Raw genomic sequence first — 21,356 nt, forward strand, 5'->3', positions numbered from 1 at the left:
CATCAAATCGTTCGAAAACAGTAGTATCATTATCAAGCAGTTCCTGCAGATCTTATCACCCATAAATACTAATCTGAAAAATTTAATGCTTCAACCCAAAAATTTCAGCAAACCCAACAGCAAATCTTTAATAGATCTTGAACTTATGTAATCATAGGAATAGTCAAACCAAGATAAATTTAAAATAATCATATTAGTGTCGATAAAGAAGAAAGTACCGTAATGACATCCGGTAGAGATAAATCTTCTCATATATAATTAACATATACCACGGTCGATGTTCATTCTCCAGATTTTACAGTGAAGTCATTTGTCACACTTGGCTTTCACTCGTATTTTGAGATTACAGGTAACCTACCTCTGTTAACTACATTACTCGGTCTTGAACTCGAATAATGTTTTTTTTCAATTTTCTTCAAGCAATCACTAAGATAATAATCGGAGAATCATGTCTAACACATATTCCATTCCTTATTCTATATTCTTCACTTCATCTTCATTTAAACCATCTTCAAACCATTTGTATCATACGGTTTCTATCGGAATATACCTCGATATATTTATTTAATCAAACAAATTCCCTTCATACACGATTGCGATTATATGATCTGTTTAAGCTTCAAGAATTTCAGACGTTTCGATCAAGAAATCTCTGATTGATATATATATATTTCTTTCAGAACTCATCTCAAAAAATTTCCAAATAACCCTTTCTTAATCACAACATAATCAATTTTTCTACCACTGATAACCTAAATCTTTTAATGAAATATCATACCCTTCTAACATTTAATCGGTGAATGAACAATTCATTTACAATCGATAATATTCTCTAACCGATTTCAGTTCTTTCAAGATCATTCTCAACTGTAATTCTCAATTCATCCACACTATATATATATATGTACAGATCATTAACAGCAGATAACTTACCCATTCAGACAAGCTCTATACCTTGAAGCACTTCGGGAACCGAGTAAGAAACAGGAGGGGTAGATATCATAACAAATACAATTTCTTCTATTCATTGAAAAACATCAGTTATAATTCTAAATAATTATGTATCCTTTTTTTTTTCTATTATTTCATCAGTCATCATTCAGTAATTAATTACCCATTGAGTTTATACCCAGTGTTGTTGATTCAGTTTTCATCTAATTCACGAGACTATTCGTCTCTAGTACACATTTCATAATCGATACCATCGATATTTTCCTCTAACATTTTCACTATAAAACAATACCAAACAAATATATCAGCATCCGATCCCGACTCAATTATGGCATGTACCTCTAGACTCAATTCCGAGTTCGATTTAGTCCGAGAATCGGCTAAACCTGAATAGCTTTGATACCACTAAATTTGTAACGCCCCCTAACCCTATACCGTCATCGGAACAGGGTTACGAGACATTACCAGTCAGTACAGTCCAATTTCTGTCATTAATTAAAATAAATATTTACACACATCCTATTTTTAAGATGTCGCCCTTTTAATGGGCCCTCGCGGTCCAATATGAACAGTAAATTCAATTCGGGACTAATTTAGAATCACTACGAATTTTTAGTAAATTTCAAAATTCATACTACATACCGTTGCCAACCATAATTTACTCATTTCATGAGTACATCTACAACCTAAATGACTCTCATAAAACATCCTAGGTACATGCCATTACCAATAATTAACACACTTTACCTTAATCAATTCGGGATCGAATCGGGATCTTGATTCAACGTTCTATCTTTACTAAACTGCATGCACGAAACAAACCAGACAATGAGTATGGTATACTCAGTGGTATTTCCATAATCCGAACACTTAATAATATAACAATTAAACTTAAAATCACAATAACAATTATAAGTATTCATTTATTTGTTTTATAGATAAAATTTCAATTACTTACCATATAAATTCTATACAAGTCATATAACAAACACAATAACATATTTGTTCAATTCTTTTCATTTACTTACCGTATAAATTCTATACAATATATTCACAATTCACTTGTTTTCACACTTTACTTCTTAACAATATACCATTTTAATTCATTCTAACATCAATCATCATCCATTTGAACTTCACTCATTTCATGAACCTATTGGTTCATGTTTTCAATCTCATATCTCAATTTCAATTCTCAATTCAATTTCTCATTTCATTCCAATAGCTCAATCAATCAAATTCACTCGACTTATCTTTTCACTTATTTACCCATATTAACAAGACTCGGACCTTGGCGGATACACGGATCCAACCAAACACACCAATATGGCACCCAGTGCCTCATCGGATAGTTCGAAGCAATATTTGACACCCAGTGTCTCATCGGCCTAGCCGAAGTAAAGTTGGTACCCAGTACCTCATCGAATCTATCCGAAGAAATATAGTGACACCCAGTGTCTCATCGACTCGAGGTCGAAGAATCCTGAACACTTCCAATCCTATGGCATGCCAACTATATCCGACTCAGCCCGCATCTTTGTTAATAGGGTATTCAATTCACTTTCAATTTTTTCAATCAATGCACATTTTAATTAATCACATAAATTCATAATTCAATACAATTCAATTCACTTTTCAATAACAAATATCCAAATATCACAAATCTCATATTTAAAATTTTCAAACAATTTATATTTCAATTCAATTCAAATAATCAATATATATTCAATATTCAATATATATATCTATATATATATACGTAATTCAATCAATATAAATTCAATAAATTCATCACATACTATATCAATCCATTTCATTTGCAAAACACAATAATTCTTACTTCAAAACACTTAATATACATATTAAGAAATAAATTCAACAATTAAGTATTAGGTTCAGATTATAGAAATACAAACCGTAATTTTTGAGCTAACTCCCGTTGACTTTGTCTTGTCCTTTCTTAGCCGAGATTTTTGGTACCACATTGACTACGAAATTAATACAATTCATAATCATTAATACATTACTAATTCATATCTTGAGTTATAGAATTCTAAATTAAGATCCGCTAATTTTTCCTGAAACTAGACTCACAAATCTTCTTACAATAAAATTTTCAGAATTTTTGGTTTAGCCATTAAGTACAGTTTATTCTTTAAATTCACCCCTATTCTGCTGTTTGACAGTTTCGTCCCTTCTTCACTAAAAATTAATTATCTCAGAGTACAGAACTCGGATAACATTCTCGTTGATTTCTAATGAAAATAGACTCATTAGGGATTCTAAACATATAACATTAAGCCTCTAATTATTTTTATTCAATTTTTGGTGATTTTCCAAAGTCAGAACAGGGGAACCCGAATTCATTCTGACCTTGTCTCACAAAATTCATTATATCTCATAATTTACAATTCAATTGCTTATATCGTTTCTTCTATAAGAAACTAGACTCAATAATATTTAATTTCATATTTTATTCATCCTCTAATTCAATTTCTACAATTTTTGGTGATTTTTCAAACTTAGACTACTGCTGCTGTCCAAAATAGTCTTAGTACAAAATGTTGATTTACTTTAATTTCAATTTAATTCTAACTAAATTCACTTACTTTTCTATCTTAATTCATACTTTATTTCTATTAAAATTTCATCCATACTCTCATTTAAATATTAAATTTCCAGCATACTTTCCTAATTTCAAAATTTCATCAATTTAGTCCCTACAACATAAAACTTATAACTTACTTTACAATTTGATCCTATTATCAATTCTAGCTTGAAATTTACTCAATTAAACCCTTAATTCACTATTCAACATGAACTATACTTGAAAATCTATAAACTCTCAAAATATCAACTTAATTTCATCAAAGTCTTGTTCCAAAGCTTCTAAAACATCAAAATTTAAGAAGAAATGACTTAATTGACTTACCAAAGTAAACTTTGAGCCTTGAAACCCAAATTTTCCTTCTTCTTTTTCTTTCTTTCTTTCTCCCCTGTTTCTTCTTTGTTTCGTTTGCTTTCATTCTGTTTCTTATGTTTCTTTACTTATTTATATAATATAATATATAATATAATATACTATAATATAATAATAATTTAATATATATTTTAACACATAAAAATCTCAGATTTTTATGTTTATGCATCCTCACTTAGGACAAATGGCATAATTTCCATTTTGGTCCTCTTCATTTTCTTTTAATCTACAATTCAACTTTCATCTTTTATTCAATTTAGTCATTTTCCTAATTACTCTTAATTAAACTAAATTTACTTAATTAAACTCTAATTAACCACTCAATTGACTTCGTAAATATTTTTAATAAATATTTACGAATCCATTCGAAACGGAGACCCGAAAATACACTTTTTCGGTAACGGTAAAATTCGGGTCGTTACAATACAGCTCTAATGAATCAAATTGAGCTCTTATTTTAGATTCATGCAAATTAGCTTCTAACTAAGCTAGATACTCATCTTCATCATTTTCATGTGGAGAATAAAATAGCAAGAGACATTCTGAAGTATCATCAAGAGAATTATGTTCCAACTCTATAGAAACTAAAGAATCCAATATTGAAACATAGAGCATTCTCTAACCTCATCAAGAGATTTCATAGAATTTAAGACATTAAAAGTTAACTTGTCATTGTGGACCCTCATGGTGAGTTCACCCTTTTGCACATTAATCAAAGTTCTACTAGTTGCAAGGAACAACCTTCCCAAAATAATAAGCACCTCTTTATTTGCCTCATAGTCTAACACAATAAAATCAATGAGAAATATGAACTTATCAACCTGGACCAACACATATTCAATCTTCTCATCAAGATGAGCAAGATATTTGTCTTCCAATTGAAGAGTAACTGTAGTAGGTCTGACTTCATCAATCCCAATTACTTAAAAACCGACATTGGCATCAAGTTTATACTAGCACCCAAATCGCATAAGACCATCCCACAATAAAAGTCTCCAATATTGCATGAAATGGTGAAACTCCTTGGATCATTCATCTCAAGTGACAACTTGTTCTGCAAAAATGAGTTGCACTATAATTAGAGCTACAATTTCAAATTACCCCAACCTTTTCTTCTTAGAAAGAATATCCTTCATAATTTTGACATAGTTAGTGATATGCTCAAGGGCTTCCATAAATGGAATGTTGATATGAAGTTGTTTCAACATATCCAAAAATTTCTTAACTTGAGTATCTTGCTTTTGCTTCTAAAACTGTTGAGGAAATGGTGGCTATTGAATTTTCAATCATCAGGATGGCTTTACTGCGGCAATGTTGCAACATTCGACATAATAGCATATTTCAGTATATTAGGAATTCTAGCATTCTCTTGAATTTTCTCACTATTTTGGATTGCAGATGATTCACAATCAATTTTAATTTTTTTTATCTCCAACGTCTTTCCATTTCTCAATGTGGTGGCTTTGCATGGTTCATTGCCAATGTAACATATCGCATTATGCCACGAAGACAGGTACAATACTATATCAGGTTAGAAAATAGTAGGGAATTTCCAGAATAGACAAAATAGGATTTTTGATTGATAATCTAGGAAGTAATTAGAGCCAATAGAAATTAGCAAAATATTTATTAGAGAAGAAAAATTTTATTTGAGATAATGATTAAATTGTAATAGAATAGAAAATATTGTGACGAAAGTAGGAAAATTAAAAGTTAGGAAATTTTATGGAATCAGTGGGAACCAAGGAAAAACCAAGAAGAAATTTTACCAAATAAAATATGATTCATACTTGGTATTGTAGGAAAAATGAAGGATAAAATGGTAATTAATAGATAAGATATTATGAGAATTAATTATTAGGGATCAAAGTGTACAGATGTATAGTTAGAGAACTTAATAGCAATTTAACCATTATTTTTTAAATTGTGAGATATTTTTGAAGAACTATGTAGAAATATGGAGAAAAGATAGAATATCTATCATCCTTGCTTGAGAAGCAAAAACTGTCACCCTTATTTTTCTACCATTTCAACTTTCACTTTTATTCCAAACAAGTCATTCCACCACTTTTTTAACCTTTCCAAGTTTAAACATTCAAGTTTCTTTCATGTTTCTTTAGAAGAATCAATAGAGAATCCTAATAATCACCTTAAATTCATGATAAGATACTCCATGGTTGCTCTAAAGGAGAGAGAAAATAAGAACTAAGTTTTAGTTTCAAGAGATTAAGCTAAAAATGGTGAAATCTCCGTTACATACATGTTTATTTCAATAAATAGCATAGAAAAGTTATTTGATTGTGATTTTTACATATAGGTGTTATATGTTTCGGTATGGGATTAAAGAAAAAGAGAAGAAAGTTGGGACCAAATTGATGGAAAAGGAAAAGATGAGGCCAATGATTGAAAAGAGAAAGAAATATATTATATCAAATTTTTTTGTAAGTACTACAAGTATTTCACATTATTTTCTTAAGATGTTTAATATGGTAGTATAATTAGTTAGATTAATTGTGGAAAAATCATGGAGTATGTTATGAACATACATGTAAAGAATTTTAAAAAGACATAAATTGTGTATGTCTTAATCTTTGTATTTTGTATGGGGAAAGTGTAGTAAAAGTATATTATTTATGTGTGCTTAATTTAAGGATTAAGTTGTAAAAAGAAGAAAAGTAAGTATAATTCTTCACAAGTGTATTATTGCCTAAGTAGGCAAAGTTAGAACTATTAGGATATTAGTGCATGCCATTAAGGATCTTTAGCATGCTATCTGATTTTAACACGTTGATATTCTCCATTTAGCACATTCGTACTTTCTGTATAACACCTTAGTACTCTCTGCTCTATTAATGCATATCAATGCACCTCTATATTTTTTTTTGTATATCTTGGATGTTCTATATAGTCTACTATGGGCAATTACAAAAATATGAGGAAAGGGTGTTTAACGTATCATGGTAAGTAATAATATCTACAATAAAAAAAATTAGCTTCAATGGGACGAAAGCTTATGTAAGATTAAGTTCATAAGTGTAGTTATGTTATGGTTAAGTAAGTTGGATTATTATTTATTGAATTTTGATTACTTGTAGTGCTTACTAAGCCTTTATCGGCTTAACTTATTTTTTTAACACGTAGGTAAAGTTATATCCAAAAGGCTAGAATTTAAGTCGATAGTTTCTTATCTTATCACATTGCCAAGCGTGAGGAGAGTACGAACTAAATTTTGGACTTTAGTTATGGAATGTATAATAGAATTATGTTATATATATTTTGGATGCATGTTGTGAAAACATAGATGCCATGGCTTGAATTGTAAACTTTGCATTTTGGATATATTTGAAATTGTTTATGGTGATTTGAGTACATTTTTAGGCTGGTAATTGGTATATTTGAATGTGATCTTGGATGTTGGAAGGTTATATGGCATATGGAAGTAGTTTTAGGTGATAAATAGCAAAAATTTGCAAGATGTGCAATTGCAGGTTTGACATCGTAATGAGAAATCCCACCTAGTCACAATGAACACTGACGTGCAATGACAGGATGTTATATCCGTGACAAGTTCAAGACATTGAGTCACATTGTGACGAGGGATATCCTAGACATGATGAAAGACAGACATCGTGACGAGGAGAAACTGACATCGTGACGAGCTCTCGAATGCATGAGTTTTCATCATTTTGTTCCAATTTGAGTTTTGTTTTGTCTGAAAGTTTTCTAAAGTTCATTTAAGCTCAGTTAACTAAAGCTCATTTTAAACTCAATTAAGCTAGAAAAATCACATTCTTAATGCAATAAGAATGTTTTATTGATAAGATGTTATCGTAGTTTCTTTAGCAATGAATATGACATCCTGGTACTTTGTCTCGACAATCGGGTCGAGTAAAAAGTGTGACAACTAACATTTTTCAAATTTTTTATATCACTAAGTAAAGCACATTGGGATCAATTTATCAGCTTATTAGCCAGCTGCCCCACTTGATTTTCTAAATTTCTCAATGTCGTTTCTTGGCTTTGAATAAATGCATCATTCTTTTCCATGTAAGCCTTCAACAAATTTTTAAGAGTATTAGAAGACTTAGCTTGTTGAAGTCTTTGAACTTGTTGAGAATACCCCGGAGGATAATTTGGTCGACAAGACATAGATGAGTTGCTAAGACTAACCTATTGATTACTCCATAAGAAATTTGGATGATACTTCCATGAAGGATTGTAGGAGTTCAATTGCAGCCCATTCCTATTTTAATTTCCCATGTAATAAATCGATACCAGATTTGACGGGAAATTATCGAAAGTATGACCATCACCATAATACACACAAGAAACATTCTCGAACTGGCCTAGAGGTTGCCCCCATCCAGCTACCATTTGATGAATTCATGTTCATATTCTTGAGCATATTTGACATAGAGGAAAAAAGTTACCCGATTGATCGTGACATTGCAATGGTCTAATAGTGGGTGCTTCCCTCATTGTTCGTCGTGAGTGTGAATATGTTGTGCTTCTTTCATATGAGGTTCCTACATAGAAAATTTCAAAATAGAAAAGAAAAACAAAAATAAAAGTCTACAATTAATCCTACTCCTAAAACTATGAAAATTAACCAAAATTACAATGCTTAAAAATAATTCAAATAAACTATCCTATATGTATCAGCTTAGCATATACTTGTACAATTTTTTAAGAGAATTAAACAAACTTCCTTATTCATCCCCCTTTTAGAGTTTGCGTTTTCTCCTCTCTTCCTTTTGTTTTCTATGAAGTAACAAAAATTGTTTGTATAAGTCATCTCCTAATAATTTCTTTAGAGGGTTCGTCTCTTTGTCTAATCGAACCATGGGTACTCTTGTTGTTTTGCATAATTCTGTTATTAAATGTGGGAAGAATATTCTTTTTGATTGATTCCTTACACACTCAATCATACTCTGATAAATCCAAGTACCAATACATCTACTTCTTTTGCAAGATCATATAAACTAGAATAACTTGTATCGGGTTGATATTAGAAATATCTGATGTGGGCCAAATTCTTGAACATATGAACTTCATCCAGATTTTTTCTCTTGGAGTCATTAATGTTTGATTGAATGTTTCGGGTATCATTATTCTGGGCTGATACATCCATTCTTCTTTTCCTTTTGTTAAAAATCTTACGACCTTTTTCATGTCTATGTTTCTGAATAGTTTGAGATCTGTTTTGAACATGTAATCACAGTAATAATAAGGAGCATAAAAAAATTGACAAATACTTATTTCTGTTACCAAAACATTGACCCTTCTGACTTTGACATATGTTTCCATATCATAATATGGTTTTGCCACTTCTCTTTCTTTTAATGCGAGATAAAATTCCTGTACAATTGGTATTATTGTTGGTTCATTAGGTGGTAAGTAGAAATTAGTCCATTCACCTTCAGTTGCAATCTCCTACACTCTTTTACAATTCCTCATCAAAGAATCAAACATTTTTTTCTTGGACAAATGTATAAGGTTGCAACTGTTGTAGGTATTTATCTATAATCAAACACTTTTTCTTGGACAAATTTATAGGGTTGGAACTGTTGTAGGTATTTATCTATGTTGTTTTCCTAGAATTCAACAGATGTATTCATGATATTATAAAAAGAAAATTTGTAACTACACAAACCTGGATTTACTGTAGTATTTCTATCTGTATTTATTGAACTTCTTGAATGACTAAAAAGAAATCTTGCAGTTTTCACAATTCAAAAGAAAATGAGAAGATATTTGTAGCCTACTAACTGTTGGAAGAGGATGAAAATAAGAATAAGGGTTCAAGTTATGATAGGAATGCTATTTGCAAAGAATTATAAACTAATCAGTTCTAAATATACTAAAACTCAATTACAAACACATTTAAAGCTAGTAATTTTTGGGTTGCAGATTACGTCAACATACCTTGTTAGTGTCGCGACAACGAAAGCAAGTTTCTTGCGCTGAATTTCGTTCAACCGTGACATGCTAAGTTGATGTCGTGACATGGGAATCAATTTTTGTTGTAATTTGTTGTTCCTTCTAGATCCTCGTTTATCTCTTTGCCCATTTCCCATTCTTTCTCCATAATTTCTTCTTTTTTTCAAATTGACTCTATAGAACCTTAGATTGCACTACTTGGGTGTCAATTACTTCTTTTGTTGTTCCACCAAAATAATGTTTTACTCTTTTTCCATTGATAATAAAAGTTTTCCCTCCATTTTCAATAAGTTCTATTGCCCCATGAGGTGTCACTTGATTTATAGTATATGGGTCTATCCACCTTGATTTTAAATTGACAGGTGTGAAAAATAAAATAGAATAAAATAAATAAAAATAAAGAACACATAAATTTTACGTGGAAACCCTTTCGAGAAAAAAACCACGGGCAGAGGAGAAGAAAATTCACTATGTCGAAATTTTTTTTTTTTTACTCAAATACAAGAGGAATAGACTATGTCTATTTATAGGCTTGCAAAGCCATATTCTAGTAGGATTGAAACACCTTATCCTAATCAATATAAAATAGATGGAGTTTAATAAGGTTTAAAACCTTATTCTAAAATAAAATAAAAGAAGTCTAGTTCTATATGGATTTTACTTTTATTTTATTTTCCATCGTATTTTATTTAAATAAGAATTTGGGTCACTTAATTCTAACAATCTCCACCTTGACACAAATTCTCAATGAACAAGTTCTTCATCGCGAACTTTCAATAAACAAGTTCTTCACCTCTTCCAAAAACCCTTAAGGGTTTAACTTCAACAATGAACACCAACCAAGTCTAAGCAATGCTTAAACTTGGTTATAGGAAGTGACTTAGTCATCATATCTGCAGGATTTTCATGAGTGCTAATTTTGCTCACAACAATATCACCACGAGCAATAATATCACGAACAAAATGATACCGAATATCAATGTGTTTTGTTCTCTCATGAAACATTTGATCTTTTGTAAGAAAGATGGCACTCTGACCGTCACAAAATATCGTGTCTTGATTTGAAGGTCTTCATTGAGTTCACTAAATAGTCCCTTCAACCAAATAGCTTCTTTACAAGCCTCATGAATCGCCATGTACTCAACTTGAGTGGTAGACAAAGCGATCGTAGTTTGCAAAGTGGCTTTCCAACTAATTGCACAACCTCCGATTGTAAAGACGTAACTTTGTGAGAGATCTTCTTCTATCAAGGTCTCCAGCAAAATCAGCATCAACATACCCTATAACTTCATCTTTAGTTCTTCCAAATTGTAAGCAAACATTAGTAGTGCCTCGTAAGTATCTTAAAATCCATTGAAGCGCTTTCCGGTGTTCTTTACCGAGATTCGCCATGTATCGCGCTAACTGCGACTTGATTGCATATGATAAATCGGGCGTGAACAAACCATAGCATACATGAGAGATCCCTCTGCACTAGAGTATGGAACATGTGACATGTACTCAATCTCATTATCGATTGAGGAGATAAGGCCGATGAAAGTCGAAATGGGTGCTAAAGGAGTACTAATGAGCTTAGCACTCTGCATATTGAACACGCAAAGAACTTTCTCAATGTACCCTTCCGACTTAGGTACAATTTACTTGCTTTTCTATCTCGAGAATCTCCATACCAAGTATCTTCTTTTTTGGTCCTAAATCTTTCATCTCAAATTCTTCACTTAGTTGGGCTTTAACCTTTCTTATCTCTCTTTATCTTTTCTTTGTTATCAACATGTCATCAACATAAAGAAGTAGATACACAAAAGAACCATCACTGTTTTTCTTAAAGTAGACACAACTGTCAAAACTACTTCTTTTGAAATCATGAGAAGTCATAAAGGAATCAAACCTCTTGTACCCTTGTCTTGGTGATTGTTTCAAACCGTAAAGGGACTTTTCAACAAGCAAACATAGTCCTCTTTTACGAGACTATAAAACCCTCTGGTTGTTGCATGTAAATATCTTCCTCAAGTTCTCCATGCAAAATGCGGTTTTACATCTAACCGCTCAAGCTCCAAATCATGCATGGCCACAATACCAAGCAAAGCTCGAATCGAACTATGCTTAACAACCTGGAGAGAACACATCATGAAGTCCACTCACGGAATTTGATGTAACCCTTTGCAACAAGCCTTGCTTTATATCCGGGTTCTTCAACTCCTGAGTCCCTTCTTTCTTTTAAACACCCATTTACAACGAATGACCTTTTTACCTTTAGGAAGTTTTACAAGATCCCATGTTACATTTTTGTGGAGTGATTCCATCTCCTCTTGCATAGCAAACATCCACTTTTACGAGTCTTCACGACTAATCGCCTTAGAATAATTAAATGGCTCTTGATTAGCATCTATATCTTCACCACATTTAAAGCATAAGTAACTAGATCAACCTCGGTATACTTCTTTGGAGGTTTAATTTCTCTTCTTGTCCTGTTTTTGGCGATAGAGTATTGCGGTGAAGAAGCAACTCTATTCTCAATTTTGTCTTGGCTTGAGGAGTTGATTCGTATTAATCGATGCTCCACCGCTTTTGGTTTTCTTTATTGGAAGAGTCTTTAAGAGATAAGTTAGGTAGCATAGCAGTTTCATCAAAAACAACATCTCTGCTAATCACAACTTTTCTATTTTGAGGACACCATAACTTATAGCCTTTTACACCACTTTATAACCAAGAAAACGCATTTAATGGATCTCGGTTCCAATTTTCCATTATCAACATGAGCATACGCAGACACCCAAAAATCTTTAAATCGAATAATTAGCGGGATTACGGACCATACCTCTTGTGGAGTCTTTTTCTCAATGGCAGCGGATGGAGATCGGTTGATCAAGAAACATGCGATGAGGTCGCTTACGCCCAAAATGACTTGGTAAGTTGGCATTTGACAACATACATCGAACCTTCTCCATGATCGTTCGTTCATTCGTTCGCAACGCCGTTTCTTTGTGGAGTATGACGAATCGTCAAGTGTCTCATGATCCCTCCGACTTGCACAATCTATTAAACTCATCGAGCGAACTCTAAGCCATTATGCGTATGGAGGTATTTTATCTGTTTTCCGTCTGTTTTTCAATCATAATTTTCCAAGACTTAAATGTGGAAAACACATCGCTTTTCGCTTGGGAAGAACGCCCAAACTTTTCGGAAAAATCATCAATAAAGGTTAGCATATAATTAGCTCCACCTCTCGAAGGCACTCTGGACGGCCCCACGGATCGAATGGATATACTCCAACGTTTCCTTCGTGTTATGGATTCCTCTAGTGAATCGAACTCTCTTTTGCTTCCCAAAACACAGTGCTCACGAAATTCGGTTTGCAAATTCCTTGCCCATTAAGAAGTCCTCTTTTGCTTAATTCGCCATGCCATTCTCACTCATATGCCCTAGGCGCATATGCCAAAGTTTAGTAATATCATCATCGACAAGGAAGAGAAGCGGCAATTGCATCACCGATAATGATAGAACCACAGTAAAACATATAACTTGGCAATCTTTCTTTGCCCTTTCATCACAACAAGGGACCCTTTGAAATCTTTAAAACCCCACTTTCATTGTGTATCTATACCCTTTTGAATCAAGAGTACTCAACGAAATTAAATTTCTTTTCAATTCGGAACATGCCGCACGTCACTAAGTGTTCGACAACTCCATCAAACATCTTAACTTTAATTGTTCCAACACTGCGATTTTACATGAAGCATTATTTCCCATCAAAACAACACCTTGAATCATTGTTTCATAAGTTGTAAACCAATCCCGATTGGGACTCATGTGGAAGGTGTAGCTTTGAATCAAGTATCCACTCCTCGCTTACTTTAGAATCATTGATGAAGCAACTAGAAGTTCACCATCGTTGTAGTCTTCTACAACATCACTTCTTAGGAATTTTCGGTGTTTTCCTTTTGATTCGCAGACCTCCTTTTAATCTTATTTTGTAGCTTATAGCTTTCAGATTTAATGTGCCCTTTCTTCTTGCGAAGTTGCAAGTTTTACCTCTGTTTGAAGATTTCGATCTACCCTTAGATTTACCACGAGGATTCCGTTCTGTGTTCTACCACGATCATCATCAACATTCGGTCTTGTCTCCCACGAACAATGAGACCCTCTCCACGAGAGTTGGGTTTAACCACAAGATGCTTCATCTTATCATACGAGGTTAAAGAATCATAAACCTCATCAACTGTGAGAGACTCGCGGCTATATAAAATCGTGTCTCTAAAGGTTGAATAAGGCAGGGCAACGAACAAAGTAGAATCAACCCTAGATCTTCCTTATCATCTTGAACCTCCATGGCCTCCAAGTTTGAGAGAATTTCTTTAAACACTGTTAAGTGTTCGTGTCTGACGCACCTTCCTCCAAGCGATGAGCATAAAGACGCCGCTTCATATGCAACTTGCTTGTTAGAGTTTTCGACATACATATTTGTTCTAGCCTCTTCCATAATGCGTGGCGGTTTATCTTTCATCACATCCTGCGAATTTCGTTGGACAAATGCGAGATGTAATTGTGTTAATGCCTTTCGATCCTTACGCTTCTTCTCTTCATCTCGTTAATGTCAAAGGCATCTTATCTATCCTAGCGGGGCATCCTCTAGATCCATCGTGCAAGAAGCGCTTGCATCTTAATTTGCCACAACGCAAATCGGTGTTGCGATCCAACAGTGAATTTCATACTTCAAAGACGCCATTACCGTGATCGAGATGAATAACACGGAAGCTCGATACCAATTTGTGAAAAATAAAATAGAATAAAATAAATAAAATAAAGAACACATAAATTTTACGTGGAAACCCTTTCGGAAAAAAACCACAGCCAGAGGAGAAGAAAATTCACTATGTCGAAAAATTTTTTTTTACTCAAATACAAGAGGAATAGACTATGTCTATTTATAGGCTTGCAAAGCCATATTCTAGTAGGATTGAAACACCTTATCCTAATCAATATAAAATAGATGGAGTTTAATAAGGTTTAAAAACCTTATTCTAAAATAAAATAAAAGAAGTCTAGTTCTATATGGATTTTACTTTTATTTTATTTTCCATCGTATTTTATTTAAATAAGAATTTGGGTCACTTAATTCTAACAACAGGAAATAATTTCAACCATGAATTAAACAATAGGACCTTTTGACTTGGTGCGAACTCTTGTTTCCTTATTTTAGTGTCATGCCAAAGTTTGCTTCTTCTTTTTTTATATAATTTAGTGTTTTCGTAAGCCATAAGCTAAAATTCTTCCAATTCTTGCAATTGAAATAGTTTTTCTTTCTTGGCTAACTCTGTGTCCAAATTTAATTTTTTTATTGCCCAGTATGCTTTTTCTCTAATTCGATCGGTAGATGACAATTTTCCCGCATACTAGTTTGTAATGGGACATACATAACGAAGTTTTGTATGTTGTTCTATAAGCCCATAGTGTATCATCTAATCTTGCTACCCAATCTTTTCTATTTGGATTTACCCTTTTTCCAAAATTTGCTTAATTTCCCGGTTAGACACTTCTGCTTGCCCATTCGCTTGTGGGTGATATGTTGTTTCTTTTTTTTCCTAGCACTGCTTCTACAACATAATCACTAGTATCGCATATTATAATAAAAGGTTTTGACCAATTAGGAGTAATAATTATAAGTGCAAAAATAAGTTTTTTTTATTACCTCGAAAGCTTTAATGTAGTCTTGATCGAATATAAAATGCGTTTCATTTTTAAAAAGTTAATTCAATGGTTTAGAGATATGAGCAAAGTCTTTTATAAATCACTCGTAAAACCCAGCATGTCCCAAGAAATTTCTTACTCCTCGAATTGTTGTACGGTTAGAAAGATTTTTTATGACTTTGATCTTTGCTTTGTCCACTTCCAATTCTATTCTTGATATTTGGTGTCCTAAAACCAATCCTTCTTTCACCACAAAATGGCATTTTTCCCAGTTAAGCACCAGATTTGTTTCTTCACATCTTTGTAGGACTTTGTCAAAGTTATCTAAACATTCCTAAAAAGAATCTCTGTATACTGTGAAGTCATACATAAATACATTCAGACCCTCTTCAACATACTAGCAAAAATGACAATCATGCATCTTATAAATATTGCAGAAGTATTGCATAACCCGGATGGCATTCATTTAAAAGCATACGTGAGAAAAGGATGTGTAAATGTAGTGTTTTCTTGATCATCTGGATGTTTTAAGATTTGGTGATATTTAGAATATCTGTCAAGGAAACAATAGTATACTTTTCTAGTCAATCAGTCCAACATTTGATTAATAAAATGAAGAAGAAAATGATCTTTTTTTTATTGCATCACTTAGTTTTCTTTAATCAATGCATACCATCCAACCAATGACTATCCTAGTTGGAATTAACTCATTCTTATTGTTCTCAACCACTGTTAATCCTCTTTTTTTCGAAACACATTGTGTAGGGCTAACCCATTCACTGTCAAAAATTGCATAAACAATACCCTCGTCTAGCCATTTAAGTAATTCCTTTTTCACCACTTTTTTCATAGTCAGATTTAACTGACGCTGGGCATCTACCACTAGTTTTTCCCTTCTTATAATTTGATCTTGTGTTGGCACAATATCGGATTAATTCCCTTAATGTCGGTGATAGTCCATCCAATGGCTTTCTTGTATGTTTTTAAAATACTCAATAATGCTTCTTATTGCTTAGAATCTAATCTTACAACTATAATTACCGGTAATGTATTGTGCTCTCCTAAAATACCCATTCTTCAAATGTTTTGGTAATGGTTTTAATTCTAGTTCAGGAGGTTTAACAATGGAAGGAACCATTTTTATCGTGTTGGAAATTATTTGTTCCAATTATTCTCTACTTTTACACCACCAATAAAGTGTAAAGCTATCTCTTTATTTTTCTCATTCAACATCATCTAATTTTTCCTCGTTTGATTCATATTCATCCTATTTAGCAAAATCTCTGATAGTTAAATCCAGAGTATTATGGGCTTGTTCTTTTGGCTTAGATTTTACAAATTTTGCAGCTTCTAATTCTCGATGTATATCCCAAGTTACTTTATTTTCACTGAACTTTTCCAATATTTCCATGATATTTCTTCTTGTTTTCTTCCAAACACTTCCTCCAGTTATAATGTTAAATTGTTGTTTGTTCTGGCTATCCAATCCATCATAAAAATGTTGAATTTGAATTGAAAAATGTATACCTCCTCCCAGTATTGACCTAAGGATTGCTTTAAATCTTTCCCAAGCTTGCCCTAACGTTTCGGTAGCCTTTTGTTTATATTTGAATAATTTTTCGTAAATACTAATTACATGAGTCATTGGCAAGACCCGTCGAAGGAATAACTGTACAAATTCAGTCCATGTAGTAATTGCATCTAGTGGGAGTGTATCTAACCAAGCTCTTGCTTTTCCACCTAACGCAAATAGGATTAGTAATAATTTAACAGCTTCTGTCGAGACACCAATGTAAGTGAAAGTATTGCATATATGTTCGAACTACCGAAGGAAAGCTATGTGATCCTTTTTTGTATAATCATTAAACCTGATATTAGAAGAAATTCATGTTAACAAGGAGGGATTCAATTCAAAATAAGGACTATAGATCATGGGATGGGTGATACTAGATCGGAACCAACTCATATCAAAAAGAAATGTTCCTAACACCTGCATCATATTGTTAGAGGTCATTTATCATATTATGGCAATCAAATATTAATTTGTCAACTTCCTTTATGAGTCGTTTCTTGTTTAGTCTTTCTAGATCGGTGGTTAGCTTTATAGTTATCCCCCTTCTGAGAGTCATACATTGAAACCACAAAGCAAAATAAAAATGTTGGTAAAAAAATCGTATATATAATTTAGATATTTCCTAATTATTCTATTGAACATAAAATTAAAACTAATCTAGTAACGTTGCCTCCTCCGAAATGGCGCCAACAACTTGATCGTCTCCAAACATACCAACGTCTAGAGTATGAATACTACAACTAAAAGATATGGAATTGAGGTGGAGTCCATAAGTATATGGGTTAGGTTGTAAGATAGTTACAACAAAGTAGGTTAGTGCTCTGAGGATCGTACCAAAGGAAGGTAAGTACTAAATTAATGTCAACCTAAGCGCAAATAGAAGTAATTAGTAGTTTAAATAAATTATAGTATGGTAAAACATAAAAATAAATATTTTTGGGTTTTTATAAATACTGAAATAAAAATAACAAAAGGAAAGTGAACTTCGGAAATATAAATTCTAATTTAATCAAATTTAAGTATGAGTGATTAGCTCGATCTGGTCATCATAACTAATTCCTATTTTGGGTTTCTATACAATCAACTAGTCGCTACCCTAGTAGGATCTCTTGATCTTCCACTAAACTAATGAGTCAGCAAGAATTATTTATCTCTTGACTTCACAGTCCAGACCAGTTCGGGGTTAAGGTGTTCACGGATAAGCCATACCAATTTTGGGCTAATTCCCACCAAAATGACTTCATAGGGTCATCAAGCTTAGGGTTTAAGTTCTTTCTAAACAACTGGTCTGCTAAGAAAATCCTACATAGTAATTAATTAATCACATCTCCACTCATTAATTCCCCATAAAAAGGATTAGTTCATTGTGGATCTCATGAACTAATAATCGTGATAATAAAGATAAGCATGAATAATGAATCAAGAGAAAGGGTTAAAGAATCTTGAATTGTATTGATTGAAGCGTAAAATCCACAATAGCAAAGAACTGAAATAAAACTAAAGTTTAAAAAAAAAGGAAAAAATAAAGACTAAATTTACAAAGAAAAACTTAGAATATAAAAGTTGTCTTTCAACAAGTGTTTTAAGAGCCTATTTATAGAGTTAGGGTGTAACACCCCGAACCCGAGACCGTTGCCGGTGTCGGACACGAGGGGTTAACAAGCCAAAACCACTTATGGCACCGACCAATTTGACATTCCAGGCAAGCTGGAAAACTGCGTTGCTGTCGCCTTAAAAAGCATATCTCGAGTTTCACAACTCGGAAACTGATTCCGTAAACTTTCCCTGAATTTAGACTCATATATCCATCCATGGATTTATTTCTAGAATTTTTGGTCGGGCCAATTGGTACAGTTTATTAGTTATAGTCACCCATGTTACAGGGGTCGACTACACTGACCTTCGTGCGTTACAACTTGAATATCTCTCTGTACAGGGTTTCAATACTGATGCTGTTTGTTTCTAATGAAACTAGACTCAAAAAGGAATCTGCACATATTAGTAATGACTTCTAATTAATTCTGGATAATTTATGGTAAATTTTCAAAGTCGCGATAGGGGACCCAGAAACCGTTCTGGCCCTGTCTCACGATAACTTTAATATCTCTTAACACGTAACTCCTATGACCGTTTCGTTTCTTCCATATGAAAGTAGACTCATCAAGGTTCATTTACATAATTCTTTCACTATTTAATACCATCCCTACAATTTTGGTGATTTTCACATTCCCATCACTGCAGCTGGCAGCACCTGTTTTTAAGGTAGGTCTTACCTATTTTGTAGTCTCCATGAACCAACTAGTCTTGCCATACATAGGTTCACCTATGATCATTTTAGCCATTCAATGGCTGATCATGTGACCAACACTCCCATTTCCAATCCATAATCACATCATGAAACCATATATATATATACAAATCACAAATGGTCTAAGTTAGTACTTTACTTCTACGAGCCATTTTCGCATGGCCGTACACATGTACATCACAACACATTTGAACCAACAAGGGTAGTCCTATACATGCCATTTCAAAGTTCAACCAAAATTATACCAAAATGGAGGCTTTGATAGTGTGGATGACTTGACTTCAATGATCCCGTATCCGATCGCTAACGAACAAAATCTATAAAACAGAGAGCCAAAGCAACGGGGTAAGCATTTTTATGCTTAGTAAGTCTCAAGCAATAAAATCAGCTTTAACTAAAGCATTACATTCACATAGCCAAATGAATCATTTCATTAATACACATTCACATAATCATACTTACTTCACACTTCATCATTGTATACTTTCACAAGATATCAACCAATTCAATAGCTGAAAATTCGTTAGTCGATTGAACGAATGTTACTCAAACATATCGACTTTTCCAATGCACATATAAACATACCTTATCCTTTGGGCTTTTCGAGCATACTAATTAAATTTATTACAGCAACCAACGCCCACCTTCAGCCCAAGCTTCTTCGGAATACAACCGGATATAACCACATGCACGAATGCCTTGGTCTTAGCCGGATAGAACGACTTGCACAAATGCCTTGGTATTAGCCCGGATTTAACAACTTGCACGAATGCCTTGGTCTTAGCCCGGATTTAGTCACTAGCATAATTGCCTTCGGGTCTTAACCCGGATTTAACTACTAGCATAAATGTCTTTGGGACTTAGCCCGGATATCATTTAATTGCTCATGCACACACATACATCAATAGTCATTACACATCCATGTTTCGTTTTCGTTACTAAGGCTCAAACACAAACATATCACTAGCATAATCGCCTTGGGACTTAGCCGGGTATCATTCAAATACTCATACACACATAAATCAATAATCATTACACATCCATATTTCATTTCGCATAATTGAGTAGGGTCATTTCTTGAGGACTTACCTCGGATGTTGTCGAACAGCTTCAACGACTATTCGATCACTTTTCCTTCCCTTATCCAATTGTGGCCCTCTAAGCTCTCGAACTTTATGTTAACAAGTAAATTGATTTAGTCGTTTGAATATCAAAGGGGAATCCAAGGTACTTAGCCCTTATAAGGCCGCACACAATTATATTCACACACTTGAGCTCATTAATTATAACATAGCATCAAGCACTCATATGGCCGATTATACTTAGTCATACTTGCACCAAATCAACAATAATTTCAAGGTTTTTCATACTATACATGCACTAGGCCGAATGTACATGCAAATTTCACAACCATTCTTCAACAAATTTCTCCTTTAAAGAAACATATTTATCACTTTCTTCATAACCAAAACATCATGTGCAAACATATATACACATATAGGTGTAAGGTCAATTTCAAGGTATCCATAACCATCCAAAACACAAATTTTAACTAACATGCAAGAAGCATAAACCATGCTCATGAATGCATCATGGCGAATACATCACAATCATGCCCCTTTCAACTTCGGTCATGGTTAAACAAAACAAAAAAAAAAAAACTCAATGTCTTACTCAAGATTGCTACAAAGAAATTTCAAGAGTAGTCAATCCATCATTGCATGCATCATTAGCAAGCTTCACATTTAGCATGCAATGGCTTTAACACAATAATAACCTTGGCCAAATACCATTTCCATGGCATAACAAGGATTTGAACCATGGCTAACATGAACATCAAGTTAGCAACCAAAACATGCATGAATCTCATGACACAACCTCATACATACCTTAATCTTGATGCAAGTTTAGCCAAA

This window comes from Gossypium arboreum, chromosome 4, assembly GCF_025698485.1.
Source record: "Gossypium arboreum isolate Shixiya-1 chromosome 4, ASM2569848v2, whole genome shotgun sequence".
Lineage (NCBI taxonomy): Eukaryota > Viridiplantae > Streptophyta > Magnoliopsida > Malvales > Malvaceae > Gossypium > Gossypium arboreum.